Here is a 24,759-nt window from a genome sequence, read left to right on the forward strand (position 1 = left end):
ATTCCCACTCCTCCTCCTCCTTTACAGCGGTTTGACAGCATGTGGGGTGGAGACAAGGAGGGGAGACTTCATTACAAGAACAGCAGTGGGGGTTTTTAACCCAGAGGAATTGGATAGGTGAAGCAGGATTAGCGGTCTTCTGAGTGATGTCTGTGTCAGGCTACTGCTGCCCGAAGTCTCGTCAAATCTCCTTGTGCCCCCATAGCATTTACTTTCTATGGGGGCAGGAGGAGATTTGAGGAGACTTCAGGCAGAAGCAGCCTGACACAGACATCACTTACCTTATATTATATTACCTATGTCTATCTTACCTATGTCTGTATTAATTCTTCTTAATACTGCAGCACAGTACTGTATCACTAGCAGCTCTTACCGATGGCTCTTATCTCTTGTGCTGTGTAACGTAACAATAAATGTGTCTTCTCCCTCTGGTTACATAGGTGGCACTATGTTGAAAGGGGGGTGGCACTATCTACATGGGCACTGTGGCGCTATGTATGTGGGCACTGGCACTTTATATGTGGGCACTGGCGCTAGGGCTATCATTATAGTGTATGGGGGCAGCTTAGGGGTATTATAGTGTATGGTGGCAGCTAAGGGGGCATTATACTGTATGGGGCAGCTATGAGGGCATTATACTATATGGGGGAATCTATAGGGGCATTATACTGTATGGGCCAGCTGTCTGGGCATTATACTGTATGGGGAGAGCTATGGGGAATTATACTGTGTTAGGGCAGCTATGGGGGAATTATACTGTATGGGGGCATTATGCCATATGGGTCAGCTATGGGGCATTATACTGTATGGGGGCATCTGTGGGGGAATTATACTGTACGGTGGCAGCTAGAGGGCATTATACTGTGTGGGGCAGCTATTTGGCATTATACTGTGTGGGGGGCACTATGGGAGCATGATACTGTGTGGGCTGAATCAAGTGTGTATAGGCGAGGATTGGGCAGGACTAGAGGCGTGAATTAAAAGAAATAAAAAATTATGCACCGCATCGGTTGTCCAACTTTGCGATACTTGAAAGGGAAGTATGCAAAGCCCCTGACCAGGTGTCTCCTCGCTGCCCTCTTAATCTGTATACCACCTAGTGTCTACTCCCAGTGTCTACACTGTTTCCCTTTTTGCCCCCCGCAGAAAGCCGCTGTCACTCCACAGATCCCATGTCCCCCTGGCCACTCTCCCACCCCTGCCACTTTCAGTTTTCCTATCCCTCTCCTCCCCTTCCCCCTCCAAGCCCTGGCACATAGGCACTTAATCTCTCCCTTTGCCCTCCTTTTTCTGCCCTGCCCCTCCAAAGAGACCCTGCTAGTTTGCTTTTCACTGTGCCCTACCTCCCACCCATTTACTTTTTGCGCCCCTCCCCCATAATCATGGGGGGCGAGGCCCCAGACTCCTTGGCAGTGTGGGGCCCAGAAATTCCGATGGAGGCCCTGAACTTAATTATGACATAAAGTGGTATCCCCCTCTGGGGGTCTCGTCTTATCCATTTATTACACAGATGAGCCATTTATTGAATGAACACCATGTAAAGCAGCATTTCTCCTGTGGTTTCACAGGACAGACTGCTTCGCTGGCAATAACAGCTGATCAGCGGGAAAACCTTCTTCCCCGTGACACCACACTAACCTTATCTTGTCCTCCCACAGGTCGCAGTATTTTACCCCGATTTATCCACTCAGGCTCCTGGAATGCTGCTCGTACCTAATGGGACAGAATGTTTGTATACATACACATTTTCATAATGCAAGATACTTCAATCACAATTATGTTATATTATGATTATAATTATGATTTATTCGTATACCCATAACATATTATTTTGCACAGTAACAGAGGCAAAGCATAAAATATTACAATTACAATATATGCATATTACAATTTTCAACTAGTATTTAGGCTTAGCCGTACCTGAGCACCTGTATAGTATGAGGAGTTGTCCTGGCTCCTTGTTCCTGCTGATTTTGAACCACCGAACCCCTGTACATGGAGAGACATTAGTGAGTTATATAAAAGCATCATTAACCCCTTAACGCACCAGGACTCACCCGTATGTCCTGTATTGCAGTTCTTTACGGCACCGGGATGCACAGGTGCGTGCTGGCTAACAACTGACACCCAAAGGACCTGGTGACAGAACTGTGCCATCAACTGTTTAACAATTGATCGGCACAGTAACACGGCAGGGGACCAATCACAGCGGTCCCCTGTCGGCGGTCACTGTGATTTTTTTTTAATTCTTTTATCGGGGGTCACGGTGATTAGTCAGTCACAGCAGCTTGACCAATCACAGTGCATGACAACAGAAACTGGGCTGTCTGTCAGCGTCTGATTTCCCCAGTCTGACAGTGAAAGTGAGGAGATCAGACGTGCACAGTGACAGTGAATTCACCTGCCACTTTCCCCAATTAACCCCTCCACTGCTGCCCACTACCCCAAAACTCCCTTCCCTGCTTCCGTCAGATAGTGGGAGCGCCATCATGTGGTCAATGTTGAGAATTCTCACTAAGTTAAATGTAATGCAGGCAGCCTAGTAATACGCGGAGCAGCAGCGCCATCCTGTGGTCAATGCTGGGGAATGCACATTATATCTATATATTATATATGATATATGATATATTAGATATTAGATATTTTAGAAAGTTCGTTTGAAGCCCGATTGTGATACGCTAAGCAGCAGCGCTATCGCGTGGTCAATGCTGAGAAATCTCACTAAATTTAGATACGCGGAGCAGCAGCGCCATCGTGTGGTCAATGCTGGGAAGTGCACACTATATCTATATATATGTTTTAGAAATTTTGTTTGAAGCCCGATTGTGATACGCTCAGCAGCAGCGCCATCGTGTGGTCAATGCAGAGATATCTCACTAAATTGAATGTAATGCAGGCATTTTAGTGATACGCTGAGCAGCAGCGCCATCGTGTGGTCAATGCTGGGGAATGCACATTATATCTATATATTATATATGATATATTATATATTAGATATTAGATATTAGATATTAGATATTGTGATATGCTAAGCAGCAGCGCTATCGTGTGGTCAATGCTGAGAAATCTCACTAAATTTAGATACGCGGAGCAGCAGCGCCATCGTGTGGTCAATGCTGGGAAGTGCACACTATATCTATATATATGTTTTAGAAAGTTTGTTTGAAGCCCGATTGTGATACGCTCAGCAGCAGCGCCATCGTGTGGTCAATGCTGAGAAATCTCACTAAATTTAGATACGCAGAGCAGCAGCGTCATCGTGTGGTCAATGCTGGGAAATCTCACTAAATTTAGATACGCGGAGCAGCAGCGCCATCGTGTGGTCAATGCTGGGAAGTGCACACTATATCTATATATATGTTTTAGAAATTTTGTTTGAAGCCCGATTGTGATACGCTCAGCAGCAGCGCCATCGTGTGGTCAATGCTGAAGAAATCTCACTAAATTTAGATACGCAGAGCAGCAGCGTCATCGTGTGGTCAATGCTGGGAAATGCACACTATATCTATTATATATTTTAGAAAGTTTGAAGCCCGATTGTGATACCCTAAGCAGCGCCATCGTGTGGTCAATGCAGAGATATCTCACTAAATTGAATGTAATGCAGGCATCCTAGTGATACGCTGAGCAGCAGCGCCATCGTGTGGTCAATGCTGGGGAATGCACATTATATCTATATATTATATATGATATATTATATATTAGATATTAGATATTGTGATACGCTAAGCAGCAGCGCTATCGTGTGGTCAATGCTGAGAAATCTCACTAAATTTAGATACGCGGAGCAGCAGCGCCATCGTGTGGTCAATGCTGGGAAGTGCACACTATATCTATATATATGTTTTAGAAAGTTTGTTTGAAGCCCGATTGTGATACGCTCAGCAGCAGCGCCATCGTGTGGTCAATGCTGAGAAATCTCACTAAATTTAGATACGCAGAGCAGCAGCGTCATCGTGTGGTCAATGCGGGGAAATCTCACTAAATTTAGATACGCGGAGCAGCAGCGCCATCGTGTGGTCAATGCTGGGAAGTGCACACTATATCTATATATATGTTTTAGAAATTTTGTTTGAAGCCCGATTGTGATACGCTCAGCAGCAGCGCCATCGTGTGGTCAATGCTGAGAAATCTCACTAAATTTAGATACGCAGAGCAGCAGCGTCATCGTGTGGTCAATGCTGGGAAATGCACACTATATCTATTATATATTTTAGAAAGTTTGAAGCCCGATTGTGATACCCTAAGCAGCGCCATCGTGTGGTCAATGCAGAGATATCTCACTAAATTGAATGAAATGCAGGCATCCTAGTGATACGCTGAGCAGCAGCGCCATCGTGTGGGTCAATGCTGGGAAATGCACACTATATCTATATATATATTTTAGAAAGTTTGTTTGAAGCCCGATTGTGATACGCTAAGCAGCAGCGCCATCGTGTGGTTAATGCTGAGAAATCTCAATAAATTGAATGTAATGCAGGCAGCCTAGTGATACGCTGAGCAGCAGCGTCATCGTGTGGTCAATGCTGGGATATGCACACTATATCTATATATTATATATCTTAGAAAGTTTGTTTGAAGCCTGATTGTTATACGCGAAGCAGCAGTGCCATCGTGTGGTCAATGCTGAGAAATATTAATTGGGACCCTAGTAGCTGGCAGGGATAGATTATATAAGCAAACAGATAGGTGTGCAAGGGCACAGAAAATCCCAATTTCCCAGCTGCTATAGAATTGTTGCATTCATTAAAATATAACTTTTATTGTTTAATTTAGAAACAGGATGCAGCAGAGAAAGTAAATAATTGTACAATATTGAATTGAGTTAAAATGTTCAGAGTCGGTTAGCCTGACGTTTGAGATCATGTATTTGTTGTGATCTCATGGATAGAGTGTAGCAGGCATAGTCAGCAGCTGCAGACTGCTTGAGAAGCCTCTGAAGTCACACAGTGATAGAGTGCAATGGCTGAACCGACAAAGATTATTAAAAAGGCGCTAGCCCCCCCGACATGTTTCACTGCTTCAGCAGCGTCCTCAGGGGATCATTTCAGGGCTATTACTCGCGTGTGCGATTTCCTCTTCCTTATATAGTGGGGAGACACACCTACCAAGGTGTGTCATCCCCATGGGGCGGCCAATAGAATTTGTGGACAGAGACGAGCCTTCTCTGTGTTTGACTGACACAGAGACCAACCTGTACAGTGAGGAGGCCGTTGTTCCAAATGAATGGCGTTCTTGGCGCATGAGCACCACAGTTAAGTCAGATGATAGAATTTGGAGATCTCAAAAGACCGCTGTCATCACCGGGAAGAAAAGTAGTAACAGGGGCTGAACGATGCGCTATATGTACAAGCGCATTATGTATTGCCGGCTGAGTCTTGATTGTCCTCCGTACGGTAGGGGTACTTGATTAAGAAATAGCCGGTTCCATAGATGTATATATCTGTATATACAGATGATAATACCGTTGTTAGGATCAAAATATCAGTTTCGGCGCATGCGCGCCTTAGTCAGATCGGGTCATAGAGTTGTGATGTTTAGGAGGACTGCTGTCATCATCAAAGACGCCGCGATAGGAAAGAATGCGCTGTGTGTACAGACGCACTGCTTATTATCAGCTAAGTTTGAGTTTACCTATGTATAGTATGACTACCGTATTTGTAAGTAGTTACGTCTAGATATATATATATATATATTGGGATGATGATTAAATGTGGCCATTGTTAGAATTAAATATCAATTTCGGCGCATGCGTGTCATAGTTAAATCAGGTGTTAGAATTACTGTGTTTAAGAGGAACGCTGTCATCATCAATAAATGCCGCAATAAAACAATGCGCTGTGTGTACAGACGCACTGCATATTGTCAGCTAAGTTTAAGTTTACCTACGTATAGTATGACTACTGTTTATTACGTTTAGATTTACCTACGTGTGGTGAGACTACTTTATTTAGGAGTAGCCGGTTGTATAAATGTGTTCATTTATTTGGGGATAATGATGTTATTGGTTGGAGATACCAAGAAAAGTATCCCAGACATGATGACATACGTAAAAGGAAGGGAAAGGATGATATTAGTTTCAAATTGTACGAGAGCAGTAGATTATAAACCTGATGTTAGGTCTGCTTGAAAAGGTATACTAATATATTTGTATGTTTATATATTTTTTGTATATTTTTTAGATGTTTTTAGAAAATTGTATCACATAGTAATAGAGTAGTAGGTAATAGTTAATAACCATCAGTACCAGTGACTGTGGGGATATTCGATTAGTGAGTGGGGGGAAACTATAAAAAGGCAGCAAAGGTGAAGCCTTCGTTTAAACCATTGGGGCTGAGAGAGCTGAGTCTATGTATCCAGTGTGCTTCTTCCTGTAATAATTTTTTGTCTAAATTACCGGCCCTAGGACCTAATTTGACTTGTATAATGCCCCAAAAATGAAGGGAATTAGCATTTCCATGATGGAAGGATCTGATATGCCTGGAAAGTGGTGTGTCTTCTCGTGTATTGATGGTACTAACATGCTTAGAGATTCTTCTTCTTAGCTGTTGAACGGTCTTTCCAATATAAAGTTTTGGGCATGGACATATGGCGGCGTATATGACACCGCTACTTTGGCAGTTGATAAATTGCCTGATGGTGTATTGTTTGCCGTCCACCGGGTTGTTAAAGATCTTAATTTTTGACATATACGGACAGAAAGTGCATCTGCCACATGGGTATGAACCTATAGTAGGTGGCGGAAGCCAGGTATTACGAGGAATAGATGTTGTGGTGTAGTGGCTGTGTGTGAGATATTCCCGAAGGTTCTTGCCACGTCGATATGTGATACTTGGACTGTCAGAAATGACCTCAGCTAAATCAGGGTCTGCTTGTAAGATGGACCAATGTTTCCGCAGTATATTAGATATGAGAGGAGAGCAGGTGTCAAAATTGCCTATGCATCTGATAGTGGAGGGGTGTTTATCTCTATTTATGACTCGTTGTTTATTTCCGTATAGGAGTTCGTCTCTTGAGACAGCCCTCGCTCTGGCATATGCCCTATGTAGGTTTTTTTTTGGGGTATCCTCATGCCGTAAATTTTTGAAAAAGGGTATCGCATTCTTGTTGGAAAGTTTGTTCGTCAGAGCAATTTCTCCTGGCTCTAAGGTATTGCCCTATTGGTATCCCTTTTTTGAGGGCTGGTGGGTGAAAGCTCCCCCAATGAAGGAAGCTATTTGTGGCTGTTGCCTTGCGGTAGATGTTAGTATGGACATTCCCACCAGAATCCAAAGAGATCTGAAGGTCAAGAAAATTCATTTGGTTAGTGTGTATTTGGTGAGTGAAATGCATCCCAATGGTGTTATTGTTGAGGATATCCATAAAGTCAAGAAAGAGTGTCTTATCACCATCCCAAAAAACTAGTATATCATCCATATACCTGCCCCAAAACAAAATGTGACTGGTGAAAAAAAGTAAGTCCTCATTGAAGATTAATGTGTCTTCCCACCACCCCAAGAATAAGTTGGCGTATGTGGGTGCGCAGACCGTGCCCATAGCTGTGCCTTTAAGTTGATGGTAGAATTTGCCATCAAAAAGAAAATAGTTGTGTGTGAGAAGAAAATGAAGAAGTGAAATTGTGAAATTGTTGTGTGCGTGGAACTGTGTACCTTTTGTGTTCAGAAAGTGCTGAACTGCTTTTAGACCAAGCTCGTGTTTAATGTTAGTGTAGAGGGACTCCACATCTATAGTGGCTATTAGTGTTGTAGTGGACACATTGATCTCTTGGATTCTGGTGAGGGTGTCTTTGGTATCCTTAAGAAAGGATGGTAAGGCTCTGACGAATGGAGACAAAATTTCATCACTAGGCTGTCTGCGTTACATTCAATTTATTGAGATTTCTCAGCATTGACCACACGATGGCGCTGCTGCTTCGCGTATCACAATCGGGCTTCAAACAAACTTTCTAAAATATATAATATATAGATATAGTGTGCATATCCCACCATTGACCACATGATGGCGCTGCTGCTCAGTGTATCACTAGGCTGCCTGCATTACATTCAATTTATTGAGATTTCTCAGCATTGACCACCGCAGAACAGCAGCGCCATCGTGTGGTCAATGCTTGGAAATGCACACTATATCTATATATTATATATTTTAGAAAGTTTGTTTGAAGCCCGATTGTGATACGCTGAGCAGCAGCGCCATTGTGTGGTGAATGCTGGGAAATCTCACTAAATTGAATGTAATGCAGGCAGCGCCATCATGTGGTCAATGCTGGAAAATGCACACTATATCTATATATTATGTATTTTAGAAAGTTTGTTTGAAGCCCATTTGTGATATGCTAAGCAGAAGTGCCATCGTGTGGTCAATGCTGGGAAATGCACACTATATCTATATATTTTAGAAAGTTTGTTTGAAGCCCGATTGTGATACGCTCAGCAGCAGCGCCATCGTGTGGTCAATGCTGAGAAATCTCACTAAATTTAGATACGCAGAGCAGCAGCGTCATCGTGTGGTCAATGCTGGGAAATGCACACTATATCTATTATATATTTTAGAAAGTTTGAAGCCCGATTGTGATACCCTAAGCAGCAGCGCCATCGTGTGGTCAATGCAGAGATATCTCACTAAATTGAATTTTATGCAGGCATCCTAGTGATAGGCTGAGCAGCAGCGCCATCGTGTGGGTCAATGCTGGGAAATGCACACTATATCTATATATATATTTTAGAAAGTTTGTTTGAAGCCCGATTGTGATACGCTAAGCAGCAGCGCCATCGTGTGGTCAATGCTGAGAAATCTCAATAAATTGAATGTAATGCAGGCAGCCTAGTGATACGCTGAGCAGCAGCATCATCGTGTGGTCAATGCTGGGATATGCACACTATATCTATATATTATATATCTTAGAAAGTTTGTTTGAAGCCTGATTGTTATACGCGAAGCAGCAGTGCCATCGTGTGGTCAATGCTGAGAAATATTAATTGGGACCCTAGTAGCTGGCAGGGATAGATTATATAAGCAAACAGATAGGTGTGCAAGGGCACAGAAAATCCCAATTTCCCAGCTGCTATAGAATTGTTGCATTCATTAAAATATAACTTTTATTGTTTAATTTAGAAACAGGATGCAGCAGAGAAAGTAAATAATTGTACAATATTGAATTGAGTTAAAATGTTCAGAGTCGGTTAGCCTGACGTTTGAGATCATGTATTTGTTGTGATCTCATGGATAGAGTGTAGCAGGCATAGTCAGCAGCTGCAGACTGCTTGAGAAGCCTCTGAAGTCACACAGTGATAGAGTGCAATGGCTGAACCGACAAAGATTATTAAAAAGGCGCTAGCCCCCCCGACATGTTTCACTGCTTCAGCAGCGTCCTCAGGGGATCATTTCAGGGCTATTACTCGCGTGTGCGATTTCCTCTTCCTTATATAGTGGGGAGACACACCTACCAAGGTGTGTCATCCCCATGGGGCGGCCAATAGAATTTGTGGACAGAGACGAGCCTTCTCTGTGTTTGACTGACACAGAGACCAACCTGTACAGTGAGGAGGCCGTTGTTCCAAATGAATGGCGTTCTTGGCGCATGAGCACCACAGTTAAGTCAGATGATAGAATTTGGAGATCTCAAAAGACCGCTGTCATCACCGGGAAGAAAAGTAGTAACAGGGGCTGAACGATGCGCTATATGTACAAGCGCATTATGTATTGCCGGCTGAGTCTTGATTGTCCTCCATACGGTAGGGGTACTTGATTAAGAAATAGCCGGTTCCATAGATGTATATATCTGTATATACAGATGATAATACCGTTGTTAGGATCAAAATATCAGTTTCGGCGCATGCGCGCCTTAGTCAGATCGGGTCATAGAGTTGTGATGTTTAGGAGGACTGCTGTCATCATCAAAGACGCCGCGATAGGAAAGAATGCGCTGTGTGTACAGACGCACTGCTTATTATCAGCTAAGTTTGAGTTTACCTATGTATAGTATGACTACCGTATTTGTAAGTAGTTACGTCTAGATATATATATATATATATTGGGATGATGATTAAATGTGGCCATTGTTAGAATTAAATATCAATTTCGGCGCATGCGTGTCATAGTTAAATCAGGTGTTAGAATTACTGTGTTTAAGAGGAACGCTGTCATCATCAATAAATGCCGCAATAAAACAATGCGCTGTGTGTACAGACGCACTGCATATTGTCAGCTAAGTTTAAGTTTACCTACGTATAGTATGACTACTGTTTATTACGTTTAGATTTACCTACGTGTGGTGAGACTACTTTATTTAGGAGTAGCCGGTTGTATAAATGTGTTCATTTATTTGGGGATAATGATGTTATTGGTTGGAGATACCAAGAAAAGTATCCCAGACATGATGACATACGTAAAAGGAAGGGAAAGGATGATATTAGTTTCAAATTGTACGAGAGCAGTAGATTATAAACCTGATGTTAGGTCTGCTTGAAAAGGTATACTAATATATTTGTATGTTTATATATTTTTTGTATATTTTTTAGATGTTTTTAGAAAATTGTATCACATAGTAATAGAGTAGTAGGTAATAGTTAATAACCATCAGTACCAGTGACTGTGGGGATATTCGATTAGTGAGTGGGGGGAAACTATAAAAAGGCAGCAAAGGTGAAGCCTTCGTTTAAACCATTGGGGCTGAGAGAGCTGAGTCTATGTATCCAGTGTGCTTCTTCCTGTAATAATTTTTTGTCTAAATTACCGGCCCTAGGACCTAATTTGACTTGTATAATGCCCCAAAAATGAAGGGAATTAGCATTTCCATGATAGAAGGATCTGATATGCCTGGAAAGTGGTGTGTCTTCTCGTGTATTGATGGTACTAACATGCTTAGAGATTCTTCTTCTTAGCTGTTGAACGGTCTTTCCAATATAAAGTTTTGGGCATGGACATATGGCGGCGTATATGACACCGCTACTTTGGCAGTTGATAAATTGCCTGATGGTGTATTGTTTGCCATCCACCGGGTTGTTAAAGATCTTAATTTTTGACATATACGGACAGAAAGTGCATCTGCCACATGGGTATGAACCTATAGTAGGTGGCGGAAGCCAGGTATTACGAGGAATAGATGTTGTGGTGTAGTGGCTGTGTGTGAGATATTCCCGAAGGTTCTTGCCACGTCGATATGTGATACTTGGACTGTCAGAAATGACCTCAGCTAAATCAGGGTCTGCTTGTAAGATGGACCAATGTTTCCGCAGTATATTAGATATGAGAGGAGAGCAGGTGTCAAAATTGCCTATGCATCTGATAGTGGAGGGGTGTTTATCTCTATTTATGACTCGTTTATTTGCGTATAGGAGTTCGTCTCTTGAGACAGCCCTCGCTCCGGCATATGCCCTATGTAGGGTTTTTTTTGGGGTATCCTCGTGCCGTAAATTTTTGAAAAAGGGTATCGCATTCTTGTTGGAAAGTTTGTTCGTCAGAGCAATTTCTCCTGGCTCTAAGGTATTGCCCTATTGGTATCCCTTTTTTGAGGGCTGGTGGGTGAAAGCTCCCCCAATGAAGGAAGCTATTTGTGGCTGTTGCCTTGCGGTAGATGTTAGTATGGACATTCCCACCAGAATCCAAAGAGATCTGAAGGTCAAGAAAATTAATTTGGTTAGTGTGTATTTGGTGAGTGAAATGCATCCCAATGGTGTTATTGTTGAGGATATCCATAAAGTCAAGAAAGAGTGTCTTATCACCATCCCAAAAAACTAGTATATCATCCATATACCTGCCCCAAAACAAAATGTGACTGGTGAAAAAAAGTAAGTCCTCATTGAAGATTAATGTGTCTTCCCACCACCCCAAGAATAAGTTGGCGTATGTGGGTGCGCAGACCGTGCCCATAGCTGTGCCTTTAAGTTGATGGTAGAATTTGCCATCAAAAAGAAAATAGTTGTGTGTGAGAAGAAAATGAAGAAGTGAAATTGTGAAATTGTTGTGTGCGTGGAACTGTGTACCTTTTGTGTTCAGAAAGTGCTGAACTGCTTTTAGACCAAGCTCGTGTTTAATGTTAGTGTAGAGGGACTCCACATCTATAGTGGCTATTAGTGTTGTAGTGGACACATTGATCTCTTGGATTCTGGTGAGGGTGTCTTTGGTATCCTTAAGAAAGGATGGTAAGGCTCTGACGAATGGAGACAAAATTTCATCAACATACATGCTTATTCCTTGAGTCAAATTGTCGTTACCCGATACAATCGGTCTACCGGGAACGGGCCTAGCATTCTTATGGATCTTTGGTACTGCGTAGAAAGTAGATAGAGTAGGTGTGGCATTAAACAGAAATTTATATTCATCCTGAGTGATTAGTTCTTTAGATTTAGCCTCGTTGAGAAGGAGGCCAAGTTCCGAAAGAAAAGACTCCATGGGGTTCTTCTCTAGAATAGTGTAGGTTGTTGTGTCATCCAGCAACCTGTGGACCATGGAAGTGTAGTCATCTCTGTTTAAGATGACAATATTGCCACCTTTGTCAGATGATTTCAGTACAATCTCATTATTCTTACAGAGTGCTTCTAAGGCAGTCTGTTCCATTTGACTCAAGTTATTCCTAATTCCGTATTTTTGTGTTTTGAGTTTACTGAGTTCCGCACTAACTAGCTTGATGAAAATATCAATATGTGCGAACTGCGAGAAGGGTGGAGTGTTGAGAAAGGGCCTGTGGCTGTGTTAACTCTATATTCGTTTTCATTAGCTAGATCCTCTAGAGCATGCAAAGTTCTAAGTTCAGTGTGGTCAAGCTGGTGAGTGTTGATATTAGTCTTAAAATATTTATGTAGGGCTAATTTTCTTGCAAAGAGTTGGATGTCTTTTGTCCAGGTGAACTCATCAAATGCGAAAGTAGGGGTATAGGATAGACCCTTGCATAAGAGTGTTTTCTGATGTGAGCTCAGCTGGACGGACGACAGATTGCAAATTTGCAGGTTGTCAGAGGTTTGATTTCCCACTTTGGTCATTTTGTCTGGTTCCAAGGTGTCTGGTGTATTCCTAAAAAAGGAAACGCATTTGGAGGACCTGTTAGGAAAGAGCCTGAATTTGCTGCAGTAGTAGTATTTTTCCCTATTCCATCTATGTTGATCCCCATTGGGGATGGAGTTGTTGGTATATTTGGTGTTGATGGCATATTTGTCGTCTTGGATGAGGATGAGGAGCGTGTAAAGGAAGACACTGAGAAGGGCATAGAAGTGATCGTTTGTTGTCCGCTGTAGCCAGAGCATGTTGTATTGGTTTTATTGGTATATGTTCTCTTAGAGGGGTTATATTTATTAATTTTGATTTTACGCTTAGCTCCTAGTCTATTGTCGGCAGAAGGTGGTTTGGGTTTGTCAGTGCCGGAGACGTCTGACTCAGAGATATCCTCAGGTCTATAGGTGCGGTTCTGGAGAGGAGGATTGCGAGTGCGGTAAGTGTATGCCTGGCCGGTGTCAAAATCTCTGCGGTCCCTTATGTACTTGCGGTGTTTTCTCTCTTTGATTGCTTTTTGCAAATGTTCTATGTTTTTTTGTAATCTAATTTCGCAGTCCACAAAATCTGGCTCGGTATTAAAGGTTTGTATGTCACTAATTTCTTTTTCCAACTGTGCGCTAATCTTGCCGAAGTCTCTCTTTTTGAATTCCAGCAGGTAGTGTAGCATATGTAGGGAGCTTTCAGTTAGTAGCTGTTCCCAACCCTGAATGAACGTGTTGTCATTACGATATGAGTTGGGAATTATGTTTATACGTAGCCCTCTGTAGATAATTTTCTGCTGGATATAGGTCTCTAAACTGGTGATTTCCCAGCATGAACGAACGTATTGTTTATAGTTTTTTTGTATATCTCTGAATGCTGTTTGTACATCGAATTTGTGCAGAGGTATATTATCTGTGGAAAACACCAAAGCCGCCTCAGATGATAGGTCATCAGGATTGAGTTTCTTAGAGAGGAAACTCGCCATACCCCGATTGGGATTATGAAGCTTCCCTAGAGTTTTTGTTGAATTAATGTGATACAAAAGGATAAGGGTCTGAAGGAGGGTGATTAACCCTAATTAGTCAGAAATATTAATAGGGACCCTAGTAGCTGGCAGGGATAGATTATATAAGCAAACAGATAGGTGTGCAAGGGCACAGAAAATCCCAATTTCCCAGCTGCTATAGAATTGTTGCATTCATTAAAATATAACTTTTATTGTTTAAAGGGAATGTGTTGCCAGCAAAACATGTTTTGTTTTTTTTAGTTAAACAATTAGTGTATAGGTGATTAAACATTGTTCTAATTTTTTTTTTTTCATGAGTCAGGAAATATTATAAATTGGATTCAATTGGATTCTAATTTATAATATTTCCCAGCGCTGGTCACTAAATGGAGCCATTCCCAAAATTGCAGAATTGCATGTGGTAAAGCAACCACATTGCTTTATGCTGCAAAATTGGGTAAAAAGCCCTCGCTCTAGTGAGCTCTCAGCATCCCCCCTCCTTTATCCTGGCTAGTGCCGGGAGAAACGAGGGGTTTGAACGGTCTAACCTCCTACACTGTGTGTCGCCATTTTTTGAGCTAACACACAGTGTAGAAGGTTTACATACAGTAGTAAACACACACTGAAACACAAACATACATAGAAATCCCTTACCTGCTCCAGTCGCCGCCGCTCCCTCCGGTCCATCCGCTCCGTCTGCTGCCGCTGCTCCATGTGCACAAGTCCGGAAGCCGCGACTGGAAGTAGTAATCTTACTGTCCGGCCGTGACTTCCGGTCCACAGGAAAATGGCGCCGGACGGCGCGCATTTCAAATTGAACTGTGTGGGAGCGGCGCATGCGCCGTTCCCACAAAGCGGCGTACATGTTAGTGGATGGAACGGGCCCCGTTCGCAGTCCCTATGGGACTGGAGCTGCCGTATTCCATGTCAGTATGTGTCGTTAATCGACACATACAGAAATGGAAAAAAAAATGGCAGCCCCCATAGGGAACAAAAAGTGTAAAAATAAGAAAAAGTAACACACAAACACACAAATTAATCCAAACATTTTTAATAAAGCACTAACATCTTTAACATATTAAAAAAAAAATTCTGGTGACACTGTTCCTTTAATTTAGAAACAGGATGCAGCAGATAAAGTAAATAATTGTAGAATATTGAATTGAGTTAAAATGTTCAGAGTCGGTTAGCCTGACGTTTGAGATCATGTATTTGTTGTGATCTCATGGATAGAGTGTAGCAGGCATAGTCAGCAGCTGCAGACTGCTTGAGAAGCCACTGAAGTCACACAGTGATAGAGTGCAATGGCTGAACCGACAAAGATTATTAAAAAGGCGCTAGCCCCCCCGACATGTTTCACTGCTTCAGCAGCGTCCTCAGGGAATAATTTCAGGGCTATTACTCGCGTGTGCGATTTCCTCTTCCTTACATAGTGGGGAGACACACCTACCAAGGTGTGTCATCCCCATGGGGCGGCCAATAGAATTTGTGGACAGAGACGAGCCTTCTCTGTGTTTGACTGACACAGAGACCAACCTGTACAGTGAGGAGGCCGTTGTTCCAAACGAATGGCGTTCTTGGCGCATGCGCACCACAGTTAAGTCAGATGATAGAATTTGGAGATCTTAAAAGACCGCTGTCATCACCGGGAAGAAAAGTAGTAACAGGGGCTGAACGATGCGCTATATGTACAAGCGCATTATGTATTGCCGGCTGAGTCTTGATTGTCCTCCGTACGGTAGGGGTACTTGATTAAGAAATAGCCGGTTCCATAGATGTATATATCTGTATATGCAGATTATAATACCGTTGTTAGGATCAAAATATCAGTTTCGGCGCATGCGCGCCTTAGTCAGATCGGGTCATAGAGTTGTGATGTTTAGGAGAACCGCTGTCATCATCAAAGACGCCGCGATAGGAAAGAATGCGCTGTGTGTACAGACGCACTGCTTATTATCAGCTACGTTTGAGTTTACCTATGTATAGTATGACTACCGTATTTGTAAGTAGTTACGTCTAGATATATATAGATATTGGGATGATGATTTAATGTGGCCATTGTTAGAATTAAATATCAATTTCGGCGCATGCGTGCCTTAGTTAAATCAGGTGTTAGAATTACTGTGTTTAAGGGGACCGCTGTCATCATCAATAAATGCCGCAATAAAACAATGCGCTGTGTGTACAGACGCACTGCATATTGTCAGACATGATGACATACGTAAAAGGAAGGGAAAGGATGATATTAGTTTCAAATTGTACGAGAGCAGTAGATTATAAACCTGATGTTAGGTCTGCTTGAAAAGGTATACTAATATATTTGCATGTTTATATATTTTTTGTATATTTTTTAGATGTTTTTAAAAAATTGTATCACATAGTAATGTGTATCACTAGGCTGTCTGCATTACAATCAATTTAGTGAGATTTCTCAGCATTGACCACACGATGGCGCTGCTGCTTAGCGTATTACAATCGGGCTTCAAACAAACTTTCTAAAATATATAATATATAGATATAGTGTGCATATCCCAGCATTGACCACACGATGGCGCTGCTGCTCAGCGTATCATTAGGCTGCCTGCATTACAATCAGTTTATTGAGATTTCTCAGCATTGACCACCGCAGAACAGCAGCGCCATCGTTTTGTCAATGCTGGGAAATGCACACTATAGCTATATATTATATATTTTAGAAAGTTTGTTTGAAGCCCGATTGTGATACGCTAAGCAGCAGCGCCATTGTGTGGTCAATGCTGAGAAATCTCATTAAGTTAAATGTAATGCAGCCAGTCTATTGATACCTGGAGCAGCAGCGCCATCGTGTGGTCAATGCTGAGAAATCTCACTAAATTGATTGTAATGCAGGCAGCGTAGTGATACACTGAGCAGCAGCGCCATCGTGTGGTCAATGCTGGGAAATGCACACTATATCTATATATTATATATTTTAGAAAGTTTGAAGCCCGATTGTAATACCAGCAGCGCCATCGTGTGGTCAATGCAGAGATATCTCACTAAATTGAATGTAATGCAGGCAGCCTAGTGAAATGCTGAGCAGTAGCGCCATCGTGTGGTCAATGCTGGGAAATGCACACTATATCTATATATTATATATTTTAGAAAGTTTGTTTGAAGCTCGATTGTGATACGCTAAGCAGTAACAGCGCCATCGTGTGGTCAATGCTGAGAAATCTCACAAAACTGAATGTAATACAGGCAGCCTAGTGATACGCTGAGCAGCAGCGCCATCGTGTGGTCAATGTTTGGAAATGCACACTATATCTATATATTATATATTTTAGAAAGTTTGTTTGAAGCCCGATTGTGATACGCTGAGCAGCAGCGCCATTGTGTGGTCAATGCTGGGAAATCTCACTAAATTGAATGTAATGCAGGCAGCGCCATTATGTGGTCAATGATGGAAAATGCACAATATATCTATATATTATGTATTTTAGAAAGTTTGTTTGAAGCCCGATTGTGATACGCTAAGCAGAAGTGCCATCGTGTGGTCAATGCTGGGAAATGCACACTATATATATATATTTTAGAAAGTTTGTTTGAAGCCCGATTGTGATACGCTAAACAGCAGCGCCATCGTGTGGTCAATTCTGAGAAATCTCACTAAATTGATTGTAATGCAGGCAGCCTAGTGATACGCGGAGGAGCAGCATCATCGTGTGGTCAATGCTGGGAAATGCACACTATATCTATATATTATATATTTTAGAAAGTTTGTTTGAAGCACGATTGTGTAGTGAATGCTGAGAAATCTCACTAAGTTAAATGTAATGCAGGTAGTCTAGTGATACACGGAGCAGCAGCGACATCGTGTGGTCAATGCTGGGAAATCTCACTAAATTGAATGTAATGCAGGCAGCCTAGTGATACACGGAGCAGCAGCGCCATCATGTGGTCAATGCTGGGAAATCTCACTAAATTGATAGTAATGCAGGCAGCATAGTGATACGCGGAGCAGCATCGCCATCGTGTGGTCAATGCTGGGAAATGCACACTATATCTATATATTATATATTTTAGAAAGTTTGTTTGAAGCCCGATTGTAATACGCTAAGCAGCAGCGCCATCGTGTGGTCAATGCTGAGAAATCTCACTAAATTGATTCTAATGCAGGCAGCCTAGAGATGCGCAGAGCAGCAGCGCCATCGTGTGGTCAATGCTGGGAAATGCACACTATATCTATATATTATATATTTTAGAAAGTTTGTTTGAAGCCCGATTGTGATACGCTAAGCAGCAGCACCATCGTGTGGTCAATGCTGAGAAATCTCACTAAATTGATTGTAATGCAGGCAGCGCCATCGTGTGGTCAATGCTGGGAAATGCACACTATAGCTATTATATATTTTAGAAAGTTTGAAGCCCGATTGTGATACCCTAAGCAGCAGCGCCATCGTGTGGTCAATGCAGAGATATCTCACTAAATTTAATGTAATGCAGGCAGCCTAGTGATACGCTGAGCAGCAGCGCGATCGTGTGGTCAATGCTGGGCAATGCTTACTATATCTATATATTATATATTTTAGAAAGTTTGTTTGAAGCCCAATTGTGATACGCTAAGCAGCAGCGCCATTGTGTGGTCAATGCTGAGAAATCTCACTAAATTGATTGTAATGCAGGCAACCTAGTGATACATGGAGCAGCAGCGCCATCGTGTGGTCAATGCTGGGAAATGCACACTATATCTATATATTATATATTTTCGAAAGTTTGTTTGAAACCCGATTTTTAGGGCATGACCACACTAACATGACATTTCTTCATTCTGGCTGGACCTATGTATTTCTAGGTCTACAGCCAGACTGAGGAAGTCAATGGGGCTCCCGTAATTACGGATGACTACGTGTGTGCACCCGTAATTACGGGAGCGTTGCTAGACGACGTCAGTAAATAGTCACTGTCCAGGCTGCTGAAGGAGTTAAGCGATCGGCAGTAACTGTTTCAGCACCCTGGACAGTGACTTCCGATCACAATATACATCAACCTGTAAAAAAAAATAGAAGTTCATACTTACCGAGAACTCCCTGCTTCTTCCTCCAGTCCGGCCTCCCAGGATGACGTTTCAGTCCAAGTTACGTCTGCAGCCAATCACAGGCTGCAGCGGTCACATGGATAGCCGCGTCATCCAGGGAGCTGGCTGGATGGCGAAAGAGGGACGCGTCACCAAGACAACGGCCGGGTAAGTATGAATTTCTTTTTACTCTTACTATGGAAAGGGCTGTCCCTTCTCTCTATCCTGCACTGATAGAGAGAAGGGAAGCCCTCTTCCCCTCAATACGCAACGGCTAGTCCGCATCAATTTAATGCCCATTTTAGGCAAAGCCGCAACAGAATCTGCAACGCAGATTCTGTGTGGCATTGATGCGGACAGTGGCGGAAAACTCCCCCACGTCTGTGCATGCCCTTATACACTAAGCAGCAGCGCCATTGTGTGATCAATGCTGAGAAATCTCACTAAGTTAAATGTAATGCAGGCAGTCTAGTAATACACAGAGCAGCAGCGCCATCGTGTGATCAATGCTGGGAATTCTCACTAAATTGAATGTAATGCAGGCAGCCTAGTGATACATGGAGCAGCAGCGCCATCCTGTGGTCAATGCTTGGAAATGCACACTATATCTATGTATTATATATTTTAGAAAGTTTGTTTGAAGCCCGATTGTGATACGCTAAGCAGAAGCGCCATCGTGTGGTCAATGCTGGGAAATGCACACTTTATCTATATATTATATATTTTAGAAAGTTTGTTTGAAGCCTGATTGTGATACGCTACGCAGATTCTGTGTGGCATTGATGCGGACAGTGGCGGAAAACTCCCCCACGTCTGGGCATGCCCTTATACGCTAAGCAGCAGCGCCATCGTGTGGTCAATGCTGAGAAATCTCAATAAATTGAATGTAACGCAGGCAGCCTAGTGATACGCTGAGCAGCAGCGCCATCGTGTGGTCAATGCTGCTAAATGCACACTATAATCTATATATTATATATTTTAGAAAGTTTGTTCGAAGCCGGATTGTAACACGCTAAGCAGCAGCACCATCGTGTGGTCAATGCTGAGAAATCTCACTAAATTGATTGTAATGCAGGCAGCCTAGTTATACGCAGAGCAGCAGCGCCATCGTGTGGTCAATGCTGGGAAATGCACACTATATTCTATTATATATTTTTGAAATGCCCGATTTTTCATTGGTTTAAAATCAGGGAATAGCTATTTTTGATTCGACATTGAAAAATGTTTGCCTCCTTTGCTTGCTCCAGAGTCAGCTCTGCAAAGAACCTCTACATCTTGTTATCGGATCAAAAGACAAAAAACATTGTTTACAAGAAAGCATTGGAATAGAAACATGCAGTCCTAAATCAGCACTATATAAATCTGTAATGAATATATTGCTTCATTTCATTTATTTTATGCTTCCAATAACATTATTTACACTCTCTAGCATTTAAATTCATATCGAGAGGTAGCAATTAAATTCATACTGAGAGGTATTTAAATAGTGAGCTTTCACTCTATCCATACCGTAAGTCAACCTTCTGAGCAACGCCAGGCATAAAAGCTAGTTAGGTATAATTATATAGGTAGATAAGGAAAGTTGGCTAGGGACATTTTATAAAAATAAATTAAAAAAAATCTCTAAAAATTAAAAAAATGTTGTTTCAAATTATATAGTTCACTGTTACAGTACAGTCTATTGTAACAGATTCATATTACTATAGGGTTAAACGTATAGTGGACACAGAAGAGTTAAGTATCAAGAGGTTGGATGAAATGGGTGAAAAATTTATGTCAAGAGGGTACCCAAAGAAACTAGTCCAACAACATAGAAACAAAGTATCAAAATCCGACAGAGAAACACTTTTGTCTACACAGGGAATCAAAAAGAACCTTGACAAGAGGATACCATTTGTGTCTACGTATAACGAAACAAGTAAGGATGTAGCAAAGATAATTAACAAACACTGGTCGATACTTGGCAGTAACCTAAAATATGTTCCTGAATTTTTAGCACCCCCTCTCATGTCATATAAACGCACTAAAAATTTGAAGGATAAATTGGTAAGAGCAGATGTGGGCTCTAATAAGAAAAAGACACAGACCTTTTTTGGCAGCCAGAAATTGGGATGTTTTCCCTGTCTTAGTTGTGTGAACTGCAAATATATGATTAAAGGGGAATTTTTCATTCATCCCATAACCGGTACTGAATATAAAATAAAGCAATTTCTCACTTGTACATCAGAATCGGTTATCTACATGTTGCAATGTCCATGTAATCTTCTATACATAGGAAAGACAACATTGGACTGCAAAACACGCATAAACAACCATAGGTTTACCATACGAGACAAAAGACTGGATTTACCAGTATCAAAACATTTTGTGGAAGCAAACCACACAGAAAAGGATTTACGGTTTAGAATTATAGACCAGATTACTAAACCAAGACGAGGTGGGGACAGAATATCCTTTTTAAAAAAACGTGAGTTAGAATGGATTTACAGATTGAACACATTACGTCCATACGGGTTAAATGTTGACTTTAAGCTGAGTGGTGTGGGATAGGAAGTGATTTGCCCATGACCTTGTTGTATACTTTACATGTCAAGGGGTATTTTAAGTAGACAGAATGTATATTCTATCGGACTAACATATATAAAAAAAAAATTCTCTGTCTATTACAGATAAACTGTGAAGACTCACAGAATATGGATCCCTTCATTCTAATATCATGCATATGTTATATATAAAAAATCGGCTTATCAATAGATTTTCCAAATATCTATTTCTATGCTCTAAAAATGTGAAAAATAAATGGAATGCATATAATGTAATCTATGTGTTGTGATAAAACCCTAAGTGAATATGAAGATCAAGTTTGATATATTTCTAATGTGGTTATTACGGTCCGTAGGGATGAAATGTGCATGATCTGTGGATAACGGATCTAGCACTATAACATACCCTGATAAAGGTTGGGTGTACCCGTTTTTATGGGATTCCCTTAACCTTAAAGAGGCTCTGTCACCAGATTTTGCAACCCCTATCTCCTATTGCAGCAGATCGGCGCTGCAATGTAGATAAGAGTAACGTTTTTGTTTTTTTAAAAACGAGCATTTTTGGCCAAGTTATGACCATTTTTATATTTATGCAAATGAGGCTTTCTAAAGTACAACTGGGCGTGTTTAAAGTAAAAGTACAACTGGGCGTGTATTGTGTGCGTTACATCGGGGCGTTTTTACTTCTTTTACTAGCTGGGCGTTGCGAATAGAAGTCTATGATGCTGACGAATCAGCATCATCCACTTCTCTTCACAACGCCCAGCTTTTGGCAGTGCACAGACACACAGCGTGTTCTCGAGAGATCACGCTGTGACGTCACTCACTTCCTGCCCCAGAAATTAATAAATGATCAAATAGTTTTTAATATTTAAAATGTTTTGCACCTGCAGTTCTATTGATTGGCAGTTAGCCAATTATATTGTATTTCAATTTTTATACAGTACGGGAATATGCCCTTATAATCGTTTGTACACAAAGTACACAAAAAAAGTGTGCTCAACACGTTGATGTCTTTTCACTGCATTGTTTGCATTTGAATCCAGAGAATTATGCAATATTGAATTTTTATTGCCTTATTATACAATTTTGTAAACCATGTATTTATATGTGCACTGTTCACTGAGATGTATTGCTTGAGAAAGACCCCATTGAGTAGGGTTGAAACGTCGCAAGGGGTGATTAAAGTGATCCTATCTATCACTGAATTTGGAGTGCTGTCTTGTCTTTTGGATTTGTTGCTATATATATATATATATATATATATATATATATATATATACATAGCACACATTTCATTTGATATATTATTCAATTTATCTGTTAGAGTAAGGGTAGTATGGCTAAGCGATCATTTACTGCTGAAGAGGCGTACAAAATGCTTTGCTCTTATACTGAATCGTCTAGTGACGGATCCGAATTTGTTCTTTCCTCATCTTCCAGTGATGGAAGTGGGCCGTCATCAAGCCCTCCCTGGTAATAGTGAATATTTTTGGGTTCCTTCCATTAACTATACCCCCAAGTTCCAGAATTCAACGCTTCGTCAGAGATTTACGTTGACACAGCAGGTCTTGATGATTTAAGTTTTTTTAAACTTTTTTTTTCAAATGAGTTTGTTCATTTAATTATTACTTAAACAAACTTATATGCGGAGCAATTCATTGCAGCTAATCCGCAGTCATTTTATGCCAAGCCAAACAGATGGCATCCTGTTAATGCAGTGGAAATGCATGAATTGTGGGGGTTGCTGTTAAATATGGGTATCACAAAAAAGCCCTCTGTGAGATCATATTGGTCTACAGATGTGTTGCACCATACACCTATGTACCACAACACAATATTGAGGGGACGGTTTGACACAATAATAACATTTTTGCACTATAACGATAACCTGCAGTGCCCATCGCCAAGTGACCCCAACCCCAACCGCCTTTATAAAATCCGGCCTGTGATCACACATTTTACTAACAAATTCAGTGAAATATACACCCCTGGAAAAGAGATCGTGATTGATGAATCTCTCGCTCATTTTAAAATTCAAACAGTACCTCCCCAATAAAAGAGCCAGATACGGCATCAAAATTTATAAGTTATGTGAGTCTGAAACTGGCTACACATATACATTCAGAATTTATTAGGGCAAAAGACACAAAGATTGAGCCCCCAGACTGCCCTCCTGTCCTAGGTACAAGTGGTAAAATTGTCTGGGATCGCTTGCACCCAGGGGCGTGGCCAGGGCCGCATCTACCATGAGGCGAGTTAAGCTTCTGGCTTCAGGCGGCACCCTGCAGTGTCTCAGAGGCGGTGGCATTACAGAGCTGATGGCTGAGGTTCCCCCCACTTAGCAACTGCAGGATGTGCTGCCTTCTTAAGAACAGCACATCACTCCCGTCGCCATTGTAATGCGATCCTGCTCAGTGTCGGGACGGAGAGGGAGGCGCGCAGGGTGTCTGCTCTGCAACTGAAGGAAAATCTTGACATGATGGACTCACCAACACTCACTAGTGGTTTCCTCTGGAGTCTCCATGCACAGCAAGAAAAGATCCATATAGGCAGCTGCCTGCACAAAAGGTAAGTGTGTGTTATATATGTACTGTATGTGTATAGTGTTTGTCTAGTGTGTAATGTATGTATTGTAGTGTGTAGTGTATGTACTGTATGTCTAGTGTGTAATGTATGTATTGTAGTGTATAGTGCATGTGTAGTGTGTAATGTATGTATTGTAGTGTATAGTGTAGTGTGTAATGTATGTATTGTAGTGTATAGTGCATGTGTAATGTATGTATTGTAGTGTATAGTGCATGTGTAGTGTAATGTGTATATTGTAGCGTGTAATGTATGTATTGTAGTGTATAGTGCATGTGTAGTGTATAGTGCATGTGTAATGTGTATATTGTAGTGTGTAATGTATGTATTTTAGTGTATATGTAGCGTGTAATGTATGTACTGTACATTCGTTTCTTGCCCTGCCATTCCGCTCTTTTCAATAACGCAAGTGGCGCGGTGACGCCATCATGCAGCCTGCATCATTCAGCTCCAGCAGACCTGCTCATTAGAGAGCGGGCCTGCGTTGCTAGAGGATGGTGCGGGAACAGGATCAGGTTACCATGTAACGTTTGTTTGTTTTTTAAGTTAAAGGGGTTGTCCACTACCGGACAACCGATTACCTAATGACTGGATAGGTCATCAGTATATCATCAGTGTGG

At 41.6% G+C, this 24,759-nt stretch overlaps 1 protein-coding gene across 2 annotated transcripts in view; it reads right to left on the reverse strand.

Moving 5' to 3' along the window:
• Positions 1-2,216, reverse strand: part of TRIOBP (TRIO and F-actin binding protein) — a 412,380-nt gene extending 410,164 nt beyond the window's left edge. The window contains exons 1-3 of one of the 2 annotated variants that reach the window (XM_075833639.1): positions 2,058-2,216; positions 1,921-1,989; positions 1,639-1,713 (exon numbers count right to left, since the gene is read on the reverse strand). The gene's annotated coding sequence lies outside the window, so the exon portion shown is untranslated. The remainder of the gene's footprint in view (positions 1-1,638; positions 1,714-1,920; positions 1,990-2,057) is intronic. The other variant, XM_075833638.1, reaches the window with a different exon arrangement.
• Between the last annotated feature and the right edge of the window lie 22,543 nt (positions 2,217-24,759).

The sequence above is a fragment of the Rhinoderma darwinii genome, chromosome 7 (genome assembly GCF_050947455.1).
Source record: "Rhinoderma darwinii isolate aRhiDar2 chromosome 7, aRhiDar2.hap1, whole genome shotgun sequence".
Classification (NCBI taxonomy): Eukaryota; Metazoa; Chordata; class Amphibia; order Anura; family Rhinodermatidae; genus Rhinoderma; species Rhinoderma darwinii.